The sequence below is a fragment of the Felis catus genome, chromosome B1, assembly GCF_018350175.1.
Source record: "Felis catus isolate Fca126 chromosome B1, F.catus_Fca126_mat1.0, whole genome shotgun sequence".
In the NCBI taxonomy this organism is placed as follows: domain Eukaryota; kingdom Metazoa; phylum Chordata; class Mammalia; order Carnivora; family Felidae; genus Felis; species Felis catus.
This window is the reverse complement of record NC_058371.1, coordinates 179,488,767-179,501,383: the sequence shown is the minus strand read 5'-3', so window position 1 is coordinate 179,501,383 and position 12,617 is coordinate 179,488,767. Positions and strand designations below refer to the sequence as shown.

The 12,617-nt window shown below is 34.8% G+C and overlaps 1 pseudogene; it reads right to left on the bottom strand.

Moving 5' to 3' along the window:
* Positions 1 to 736: 736 nt before the first annotated feature.
* Positions 737 to 832, bottom strand: LOC111560315 (annotated as a pseudogene).
* Positions 833 to 12,617: the final 11,785 nt, after the last annotated feature.

Below are 12,617 nucleotides of genomic sequence, written 5' to 3'. Positions count from 1 at the left end.
CATCCCCTATGTAGCCCATCCCGCCACCTACCTCCAGTAGCCCTCAGTTTGTTCTCTATAGTTAAGAGTCTCTTATGGTGTGTCCCCCTCTGTTTTTATCTTATTTTAGTTTTCCTTCCCTTCCCCTATGTTCATCTATTTGGTTTCTTAAACTCTGTATATGAGAGAAATCATATGGCATATGTCTTTCTCTGACTGACTTATTTCACTTAGCATAATATACTCTAGTTCCATCCACATTATTGCAAATGGCAAAATTTCATTTTTATTGATGGCTGATATATATATATATATATATATATATATATATATATATACACACACACACATACCACTTCTTTATACATTCATCAGTCTATGGGCTCTTTCCATAATTTGGCTGTTATTGATAGCACTGCTATAAACATTGAGGTGCATGTACCCTTTTGAATCAGCATTTTTACATCCTTTGGATAAATATCTAGTAGTTGCAAGTGCTGGGTCATAGGATAGCTCTCTTTTGGATGTTTTGAAGAACCTCCATACTGTTTTCCAGAGTGACTGCATCAATTTGCATTCCCACCAGCAGTGCAAAAGTGTTCCCCTTTCTCTGCATTGTCACTGACATCTATTGTTTCCTGAGTTGTTCCTTTTAGCCATTCTGACAGGTGTGAGATGGTATCTACTGGGGTTTTGAGTTGTATTTCCCTGATGATGAGTGATGCTGAGCATTTTTTCATGGGTCTGTTAGCCAAAAAAAAATATGAAACTCTTCACAAATTTGCGTATCACCTTTGTGCAGGGGCCATGAGAATCATTCCAATTTTAGTATATGTGCTGCAGAAACGAGCACTAGATATACTTTACCAAGTTCAGGGAAATCCCCCTTTTTTCTAGCTTACTGAGAATATTTATCATGAATGGTTACTAGATTTCACCAAATCCTTTTTTTTTTTTTTTTTTTTTTGCATCTAGTGCTTTGATCATGCAATTTTTCTCTTTTAGCTGTTGATGTGACAAATAACATTAACTGATTTTGAATGCTGAACAAGCCTTGTGTGCCTGGCGGACATTCCACTTGGTCTTAGTATGTAATTATTTTTATACATGGTGGGTTTCAATTGTTTAATATTTCACTAAAGATTCTGCATCTATGTTCATGAGAGATCTGTAGTTTTTTCTTATTGCACGGTTTTTGCAGCAGGGTAATGTTGGCCTCAGAAGGAGTTAGGAGGCATGTCTTCTGCTTTTATCCTCTGAAAGAAATTGTGGAGAATTGGCAAAATTTCATCCTTTAATGCTTGGTAGTATTCACCAGTGAACCCACCTGGCCTTGTTCTTTCTATTTTGATAAAGTTATTAATTGTTGATTCAATTTCTTTAATAGGTATATGCCTGTTTCAATTATCTGTATCTTCTTTGGCAAATTATGTTTTTTAAGGGATTGGCCCATTTCACCTAGGTCTTCAAACTTGTGGGTAGACCAACTGTCTTAAACCAGGTTTTCTAACATACAAATATGTAACTAATCCTAGCTCAACTTAACTTTTCTCCCAGTAGAATGGGCCTAGAACACTATTTATAAACAAAAATAACGATTCAAACAAAACAACCATTTTTCTTCTTTAAAAAGGAATAAATTCTAGTATAATTATCAGTTATCTCTAAAAAAAGTCATCTGTATTCAATTAAATACAGTCAAGTTGCATCACAATTGCCTTTTACTTACACAATTAAATTAGAAATGGAACACACTAACAAACACAAGAGATAGAGACAAAAATTATTTTATTCATTATGTATTTATTTATTTTAAAGATTATTTATTTATTTTGAGAGAGAGAGAGAAAGAGAGAGCAAGCAGGGGAGGGGCAGAGAGAGGGAGACAGAGAGAATCCCAAGCAGACTCTGCACATCAGTGCAGAGCCCGTAGCAGGGCTAGAACCCAGGAACTGTGAGATCATGACCGGAACTGAAGTCAAGAGTTGGATGTTCAACCAACTGAGCCACCCATGTGTCCCAGAGAAAAATATCCTTTTAAATGGTGTAGGATATATTCCCCAACATTCGACTCAATAAATAAATGTCTCAGAATTGTGAAGAACTAGAATGGAAAATTGCTTTTCCATTACTTGGCCTCGGTTCCTACATATGTCCCACAGTGTGAACTAATCACCATACTGAGTGGGTTTCTAGTATTTAGATATATGTATTTTTGAAAATATGGCTCCTGAATATAATCCAACTACTTCCTTTAGTGTTCAACTTGAAGAAACTACAACTTATTCTAAGGAATAAGATGGAAAATCTTCATGCTGATTTGAACTTGAGAGGAAATGTTTGGGGCTTTCAAGGCTATTATTGACTCTCCTCACACACACATTATATAATATATATGTATGTATGTATATATTTATATATATAAATTGTATATATAATTGTATATTTATATTATATATAATATGTGTGTGTATTTGACTTCATGATTTTACTGTAGCAAACCAGCATAACTACTAATCTATAGCCCGCTGATGGATATCAGCTATAAATAATATGCAAGGTATGATGATAAAATAATTCAACTTAGTTTTGGCCAAACCTATTAATAAACAAGTGTGAATTAGCACTTGTTTTCTTATCTCAAAATCTATATATATTAAGGTATTTTCTAATTTCTCTTTTTGGAATATCCTTTGAAGCTTGCTCAAATCATTTAAATTCAATTAATCTTGGCAGGTGGCCATTCTTAGCAAGTAGGCTTGGTTTCTAGTAATAGGAGAAATTCGTCTCATGTAAGTGTTAGGCACTTAAAATTGACAAAATTATTTTAAGACAAAATGTGTGGTGCCTCTAAATTAACAAGACTTGCTTCATTCTTATGGCTCATAATCTAGTTCTGAGAACAAGTCACAGGAATAAATTTCAAAATGCTGATGGGTCCTTCGCTGGAATTAGTCAATAAATATCATGACCGTTGTAAAGAAGACAACACATATTGGATGTAATAGTTCTAATACATTTGCTTAAATCCTCACTGTCTGGTAGCCAAATACCTTCTACTTTATTTAAAAAAAAATATCTTAGCTTTTTGTAAATGAGCAGTATGAAATAGCTATACACCTTCATCTGCATGATGTTTCTAAACTTGCGAAAATAAGGCAATTTTCCTCCCCCCTCAATCCTGTTCCATCTAAGAAAAACTTTCCCCCTCACTCCTATTCCATCTAAGAAAAACTTTCATGCAGGTAATCGTTTCTTATGATTTATTTTCATTTTTTTCAATATTTTAAAAGTTTATCTATTTTGAGAGAAAGTGAGCATGAATGGGGGAAAGGAAGAGAGAGAGAGAGAGAGAGAGAGAGAGAGAGAATCCCAAGGAAGCTCCAAGTTGTCAGCACAGAGCCTGACGCAGGGCTCAAACTCACAAACCGTGAGATCATGACCTGAGCTGAACCCAAAAAGTCAAACACTTAACGGACTGAGCCACCCAGGCGCCCTATTATGGTTTCGTCTTCTGCAATTCTCCAAAAGAAAGACCACAATGTGTCCTCATGTATCAGCTTTATAGAGAATGTACACTGGGTATGCCCTTATTTTTCTTTGAATCTTGGACTATAAAATCAGAACAGTTTCATAAAAAGTAGGGCTGGGAGTAGTTGAAGTGAGTGGGGCACTTATTTTGGGCACAAAGTTTAAGGAGCTCAAAACATTTGGTAACCAAGATAAATAATATTAATGCATTATAGCTCTAATATATAAAAATAAATATGACAACATTTATATTTTATAAGTGTATATTATGTATTTGTATCTTATAAATTTATAAATCTCTATTTGAATTTTATCATATAATATTTTAAGCAAATTGTTAAATCAAATTTAATGAAAAAAGTCAATAATGTACACATTTTCAAATCTTTAAATAAACATTGGCTTATTTATTTGTTTTGTCACACTATCATATTGCACAAGGAAATATTCCTTTATAATCAACCTAAAGTTCCTGGTCTATGTAGATGTTATGTTTTACTGGATGGCTTTAAGATTGTTAACATGTCTGTGTGGGAACAGATTGGATAATATCAACTCTGATATATAGTAACATCTTTTTTTTTTAAATTATTGTAGAAGTTTCATTAGCTTTTTCCAATTGGTTCTAAACACGGGAGAATATTTTGATATGTTTATACAAGGAAACATGTTTTCCTCACACTCCAAATTTTTTCACAGCTGCCTCTTGCTAACAAACACTGCTAGAGGGATAACATTTTAGCTCCCTGAAGGTTATGTGTATGGTGTGCACCATCATCTTGTGTTATATTATGAAGAGTCCAGAGAGTAATTTTGGTAGAAATCAACTCAAATGCCAGTTTAGACAAAACTATTATCGTGGTTTTTTAGGTAGACATATTGTTTCGGAATAATGTGAAAGTATCCGAGAACAGAAATAATGGGAAAGCACAAATACCAAGAGGTAAATACTATGGGGTACCATTCTAAATAGAAAATTCTGTCTGTTCTTCAATATTTAAATAAGTGCGCTGTTTATTCAGCATATGACCTAATTCGAATTATTTACAATTCAAGTATTTGTGTCTACTGTGGATCTTGTTTTGGCTGTTTAGTCTAAAATGGTTCCCCTTGTTATTTCTTGTATACTGTATACAACCTAGATTAGCATAATCACTGTGATTAACATTAATTGAGGAACAGAAATGAAAATGGTTGCCGAAAGCAGTTTGGATGATATGTACAATGGTAAAATTTTGTATTGCATGAATACTCAAATTATAATATTTGACTTTAGTTCTAAAATCTCTGAAGCATTAGTGGGAGAATAGAATTTGGGGCATAGATGAATATACAAATGTAGGCTAGACAAAAACACAGATGCGATCTATACAGAATATACATTGCTGTACTAATATATTTAACTGGGAGGGACTGTAATATTATTGGTACTATAGACTTTATAATTATGTTAAGACGTGAGTCAATCCTAGCCTTAATTGGTAGCTGTGTAATTGTAAGTTACTGTCTTCCTCCAAGGCCCAGTCTTCCTGCTTGTAAAATGGTATATTAATATAATTTACTCAGTAGGGTGGTTGCAAGTCTTAAATGTAATTATAAATGCAAGTTTTTTGGCATAATGTTAGACAAATGATAAATATTTCCTAAATATTATCTATGTTATATCACTTCTCTGACTTCTTTTTCTGTTTCATCGCTTAAGGTCATATTTGTGTTCACAAATCTGCATTTTATTTCATATTCCTTCCACTAATAGCTTTCGCTGTTTGCACTGTTTCTGGATTTCACACCAGTTTAAATTGGATAACTCTACCTCAAAACACAAAGGATATCCACATCCAAAATATTAAATTTGGGACACATGATAACAAGACTGATCCTGGGGATCATTTTTTAATGTATACAAATATTGTACACATTATACAATGTGTGCACATCACAATGATGTTCTCATAAAAGTAATAGGATATTGCATGTCAGTCATATTTCAATAAAAACATCAATTTTGAGGGGTGCCGGGGTGGCTCAGGTGGTTGAGCATCTGACTCTTGATTTTGGCTCAGGTCAGGATACTAGAGTTGTAGAATTGAGCCCCATGCCAGTCTCTGTGCTCGAGCCTGCTTGAGTCTCTTTCCCTCTCTCTCTCTCTCTCTTTCTCTCTCTCTCCCTCTCTGCCCCTCTCCCCTGCATGTGCTGTCTCTAAAAAAACAAACAAAACCCCCCAATTTTGGGAAGATAGCCAATGCAGTTCATTACTGACAGCTAAAATTTATATGTATATTCATTTTATATATATAATCAATTCAAAAACTTAAATGTAAACACAGTTAGGAAAGTAAAACTACCTGTTGGCTTAAGTTTTCTGATAATCATATACCTTCTGTGATCATTAACAATAAAGTCATAGAAAGAAAGTTGTCCGACTACTAACCATACAGGAAGTTTGATTAAGCTTCCGCATCGTGACTGTAGATGAGATTATCCTTCTTTCTGTTATCAATTGCTAGGAGAATTGGCTAGACTTACAAACATTTCCTAACCTTTGTCTACCCAAGTTTAGAAGTAAAAAGTTGATAGTGCCGGTTCAACTATGCAGTCATATCAAACAGAACCTAGGATTTTTCCTTCTTTCTACTCTCTATAGTTCTCATATTTTTGATCTTTTAGTTTTAAATTTATTCCTTCATGGTTACAAGAAGGATGCTCAAGCTCCAGATATCAAGACCTAGTTCTAAAGAAGAGTGCAGTAAGTCAATTTCTCATGCTGTTTTCCTCTTAGTGAAATTACTTTTGCACAAAGACCCTTAGCAGAATTTTCCTTCATCCCTTTCATGATAAAGGGTGGTAACCACTCCCTAAACAAGAGGTTTTAGGCCTACTGTCTCCAAGATCAAGGGATTTCTCCCGATGCCTTAAGAAAATCAGGTCTCTGTTAGCAGGCAAGTGGTGTGTGAGCAAATATTTTGCCTGTCACATAGGGCTACACACACACAACACACACACACACACACACACACACACACACAAAACACACAATTTAACCTATACAACATAGCATAATGTTTACAAAGGAATATCATCTCCCTTCACACTAACTTCCTAATTCTTATCTTTTCATTTGGCTCTGAAAATGTTAGAAATTGTTAATAAATATTAGAGTGGTAATAAATTACAGTTAATACTTCTTTAATCCAAGTTCTTCTAAAACAGATTCTATTGGAGATGAAGGCTTTGCATATTCAATTTTGAATACATACCTGGTTTCTTGAGGTAATTGTTATATCCCTCCACTTCCCATAAACAAATAAGGAAAATAAAGAGCAAAAAGAAAAAATACACACAGGGAACTAGATGATGAATACAAAATACATGTCAAGCATACCGATCTCTTAAAGGTTGATCATGATATTGGCTTTAAGCTTCTTGGCAACCAACAGGAAAAGGAAAATCTATCAAGTCAAGACATTCATATTCTCCAGAAGACAAACATGAACTCCTGATTCACAGGAAACCCAGATACTCTGGAAACATCCAAAGGCATTTCCCCAAGGTTCTGATAAAAAGAATAATGTATAACCCAGTGAATCGTGGTTTCACTAACATCCTTACAGCAAACACAGGGCTGCATTTCTCAGGCGCAATTTTTTATGAGTCCCTTCAACTTGAACAATAGCAAACCACCTAAGTGTAATTTAGTAAACACAATTCTTGGTCAGGGGCCATAGACCTGGCAAATCCTGGAACAGGAAGGATAATAGAACAACATGTAAAAAAATCCGTCTTCCCCTCTCTCCTTTGCAAATTCATCTTCATAAATGAGAGTAACAGGACAGGAAATGTACAAACAAATCTATCCGGCCTCACAGTTGGCAATATAACTGTGGTCAGTTTGAGTTGGTTTATTATTTCTAAAGTTCTCAAGGTCTCAACAAGCTAATAGTTTTCTTGGGTTTGTGTTGGTTGGATTTTATCATCTATTAAACAGCACATTAAAAATTTTTGAGATAGAACAGAGACTGAAAGATTCAAGCAGTCTCAGAACAAACCATTTAACTTATTTTTAATTTACTTTCTTATAAATATTTCCTAAAGATAAATCAAAGATTTTAGCCATGAAAAACTCTGCTGAGCAATAGTGTGTCAAAAGTTTACCTTTGATCCTGACCACTGACTTTTATATCTATAAGCAATTAAATATTTAAGGAGTTAATTCATTTCCAACCATTAATTTTCATCTCAGGTTAAGTGGTTTGTCTGTTTGACTTAATTTCAAATTACCAGGACCTGAACTTAGACATCATTTGGCAAAAGATAAAAATCTCAAGGGTCCAGGAGCCCCAATAATTAATTTCTCTTATGGAGGTGACCATTCAGGCTGCATAAAGAGCATCTTTTCAGTGTAACTTTTGAACCTTCCACAACACATGTAAAGGCAAAAAACCAGACAATTTATAAGACTTATGAGTTATGCTATTGTTTTTCAAAATAGCTTTATTTTCACATTATAGTGTATCTAACACTTAAAACTTGACCCCTAAGTTTCTTTTGTTTCTTTTATTTATTTGTAAGTCTTGTTTCCTTGGAAAATATCATTATTTGTTCATTTTGCAATAAAAAAACCAAGTTTTTTTATTAAATCTCTGTCATCTTTTCTATTGCTTGCCTCCATATTTACCTTGGAAGCACTGAAAATGTCTTTGAGCAGTTAAAGCAAAAAATTACTATTTAGTTAGCTTAGCAAGTTCGAAATGTGAATAAAGGCATGCGTATTAACTTCAAAAGGTCACCAAAATTGCAGGTGCAAAAATGCAGGTGTAACTAATTAACCTCTTGAGCAAGCAATTGGTTGATTGCAGGTGCAATTAGTGAAACAGAAAAAAAGAAGGATGGTGGAATCTTGTTGAAAACTTAATTTCAAGTTGTATGAGTTTTCAAAATACATTGCAATCAAGTTAAAAGTGTCAACAATTAAACTTGCTAACATTTGGCTTTAATAGCATCTGTCTATTTTATGGTGGCAAAGAAAAACAAACACTTTATTGAGGAAAACTATAGGGTTTTCATTTAATGTCTCTGTCAAAAAACGCTTGTAACTCCTCAAGAACTAGGTTCCTCTATATTTGGTTATAACAAAGTTGAAAAAAGAAAAAAAAAGTCTGGTATCTGAATCAGTGCTTACTACCAATTTGAAGACTTAAGATCCAGTAGACAAAATTCATTTCTTCCCTCTTCCCAATATTCCAGGGTTATTTCTTTTGGAAACTGAATAACCAGCGGAAAGAGTGTAACTGTGTAAATTATCATCTATTTCCTTCCCTTCCAGGAACTCAAAAGAACAAGAAAAAAATTATTTTAAGAAAAACTAGAAGAAAGATACAATTCACAGTCTTTAAAATAAGAACAAGTCCTACTAAAAACATCTAAAATAGGGCAAAAAAAATGGAACTGGAGGAAGTAAAGTGAACTACAAAAAATAAAGAGTAGAGAAAGGGCCAATTGGTGACTGATCTCAGACAAGACCAGTAAAACACATTTCCTGAAAGCAAGGGGATCATCATGAAGTGAAAAAACGGAATCTCTTGTAGACAATAAGAGAAGTGGAAATTGGGGTGAGGAGGGCCAACAGGAAGAAGCTTCTGGGAGCTAAATAATGGGAAAAGAGGATGCAGAGAGCTCCACAGAGTTTAACAAAGTTGCATTTGCAAGATGATTCCGTCACAAATCAAAGGGAAAAGAGCTTTGTTTTGTGAAGCCTGCAAGGTGACCCTGGTGTCCTACTTACCATAAACCCCATGTAATCCTTCTGAAAGGGGGCCAGTCACAGAAAAGGCAAACTGTTCAATGAGGGGTGATAAGAAAAGTAGCAAGCACAGCATCAAAGCCAAGATATAATAAGCAGTTCGAAAAATAGATGCAGAATTTTTAAAAAGACAAAACAAGTGCACCCAGAATTTCTTATTTTGAGAAAGCAGATGGAAATTATAAACTAACATTATACCAGGAACTTTTAAGAAAAGAATGAAGCCTCCTTGATCATCTCTTTGAAGGAAAACCAAGCAGCAGAGATGAAAAGCCTCAGGAAAGTGATGAGAGGTAATGAGATGGAACAAAAGTGCTGAAATCAGAATGGAAGAGAAGAAATAGACAACATCGTTATCAAAATAAAATGCAGAAGGATTTAGAAGCAGGAAGGACAATCACAATATAGGTAAAAAGAGTAGAAACGAGAAAAGTGGTAAGAAAGAGAGGGAAGAAAATCATCATAGAAGGGGTATGTGGGTGGCTCAGTCGATTAAGCCTCCAACTCTTGATTTCGTCTCAGGTCATGATCTCTTGGTAGTGGGATCAAGCCCAGTGTCACTTGGGATTCTCTGTCTCCCTCTTTCTGTCTGCCCTTCCCCCAACTCTCTCAAAATAAAAAACAAACATTCATGGGGTGACTGGGTGGCTCAGTCGGTTAAGCATCTGACTTCAGCTCAGGTCATGATCTTGTGGGTCAGTGGGTTTGGGCACCACGGCAGGCTTTGTGCTGACAGCTCAGAGCCTGGAGCCTGCTTGGGGTTCTGTGTCTCCTTCTCTCTCTGCCCTCCCCCCACTCGCACTCTATCTCTGTCTCTCAAAAATAAATAAACATTAAACATTTTTAAAAAAGATAATAACTATAGGAGATGAACACAGGAGGCCCAACATACAAACACATGTGTGGTACCCAGTGAAGAAAGCCAGAAAAAATACTGTTTCATGAAGAGTATTTAAAGTATAAAAGTCTATTTGAAGGTAAAACAATACATTTCAAGAAAAATAAAATAAAAATTTAAGACTATATAGTCAGAATATAAAAACTATGTTTTTAGGTCAAGTGTGAGAAAAAATTGTCCAGAAATGGTCAACATCAAGATGCATCAGAATAAAATAAAGGAATTTAAAGGCAGAAGCTCTTCAAGGGGAAAAGCTGAGGTTAGCCTTATTTTCCTAGAGCAAACTTCAAACAATGAAGACAGAAGCAACCTCCATGATAGTGGAGACAACTGTGAACTGAGATTTTGTGTATACCAAAACACCTTTCTGGAATAAAGACTCTGAAAACTGTTTTGACTATGTAACAATCCAAACTAAATCACATCTAGATAACATTTTTCCCTTTTATATTGGCAAAAATCCAAAAGTGTATCAATATAATCTGTTAAATAAAGAGATAATTTTTATATGCTAAATATAGGAGGATAAATGGTACAAATTTTGTGGAGGTCATATTAGCAAAATTAATCAAAACTGCCTTTACATATCCACTTTAATCAAACAATTCTATTTGTAAGAATACATTCTACAGATAGCATTGCACCAGAGAAATGATGCATGAAAATGTTATTTATTGAACAATATTTGTCATAACTAATGATGGAAAATAAAATAGAGGTAGGGGGTCCCTGGGTGGCTCAGTTGGTTAAGTGCCCGACTTCGGCTCAGGTCATGATCTCACGGTCTGTGAGTTCGAGCCCCACGTCGGGGTCAGGCTCTGTGCTAACAGCTCAGAGCCTGGAGCCTGCCTCAGATTCTGTGTCTCCCTTTCTCTCTGCCCTCCCCACTTGCACTTTATCTCTGTCTCTCTCAAAAATAAGTAAACATTACAAAAAAAAATTAAAAAAAAAGAAAAGAAAATAGATGTCTACCAAATTAGGACTATTTATATAAATGTGGTTCAGTCACAGAATGGAATACTATACAACTAGAAAAATGAATCAGAAAGCTCTTTATGTGCTAATATAGAAGGATTACTAGAAACATTATGTGGGGAAAAACTAAATACAGAATAGCATGATTACTCTATATTTTGCATAAATATATAGAATTTTATACTAATAGTCTGCATAAACACAAGAATTGTTAATAATGGTCACTGTACTTTTAGGAGAGGTAGCAAGGAAATGAGTGAACATGGGACAGAGATGAGAGATACTTTTAATTCTACACTAATTATTTTATGTAGTTTTCAAAATTTATCGACTCAGAATAAATTACCTATTCAAATAGTATGGAAAGATAATGCTGTTTCCGGTACTATTTGCTAAGATCAATCAGTATAGTTTAATACTGAAAATTGTGATCTGTCTGCCAAGTTTTTTGGTAAAGCAAGATAAGACACACTTCAGTAAATATATTATATTTATATAGTTTTGTTTTTTTGTCTTTGTCCTTTTGTAAGAGTTTGATGAGATACTTTTTCTTTGGATTCTCTGGATAACACTTCATTGTTTCCCTTTAGATTACATTCTTAGGAATTCCCTAGTAGACTATGAGCACCTCATGGGCAGAAGCATTTCCTATCATGCTCATACATTTCCTGGAAGAGTGTCTGGCACATTCTAGGGGCTTAACATACACTTGATAAAAGAATGAATTCATGTGGGAGTTAATAAACAAGGACCCTTTGATGTCCTGGGGAAAACAGGCAAACGCGAATGTCTGTTTCCTTTTTAGCCAACCTTCTCCTCTTTCTGTTAGCAACATCTCTCCAGGTCTGTGTTCTCATCCATGGGGTTTATTTCTTATTCCTAGTGCTTGCTGCTGTGTACTCAGCAGAATCCCCATTGAAAATCACCTGTATCTATGTCAACAAGTTGCTCTGATAACCTAACATATTCTGATATGATAACGGGATAGGTCTAGAAGGGCATACCTAGGTTATTTACGTTTATTTTGATGAGGGTTTTTGGGACACAATGTCCTTATATTCTAGCTTTTTTTTTTTTTTAAGAGATTACTAAAAAGGAGGATTTCAAACCAGATGGGAAGAGAATTTAATAAACAGCAGATATAATCTTGGGATGAATGTCAAATTAAACTTCTTTATGTGGCCACTGCTTTTTGGGGGTGGGGGAAGGAACATACAGTTAACCTTGTTCACCATAACCCTCAATGCAATGGCATTCTGTCAGTCTCAGGACTGGCCCTGATGGGATTCTCACAACCTCACAAGGCAGTGATTGCTTGCTCAGCAAGTCTTATTGAAAGCCCATGTAATAAAATATAATCAATTTTCCCATGATTTTTGTTTAATACTCCTTGGTCTACTCTTTGGCTTTCAAAATAAGACATCCCTCCACAGC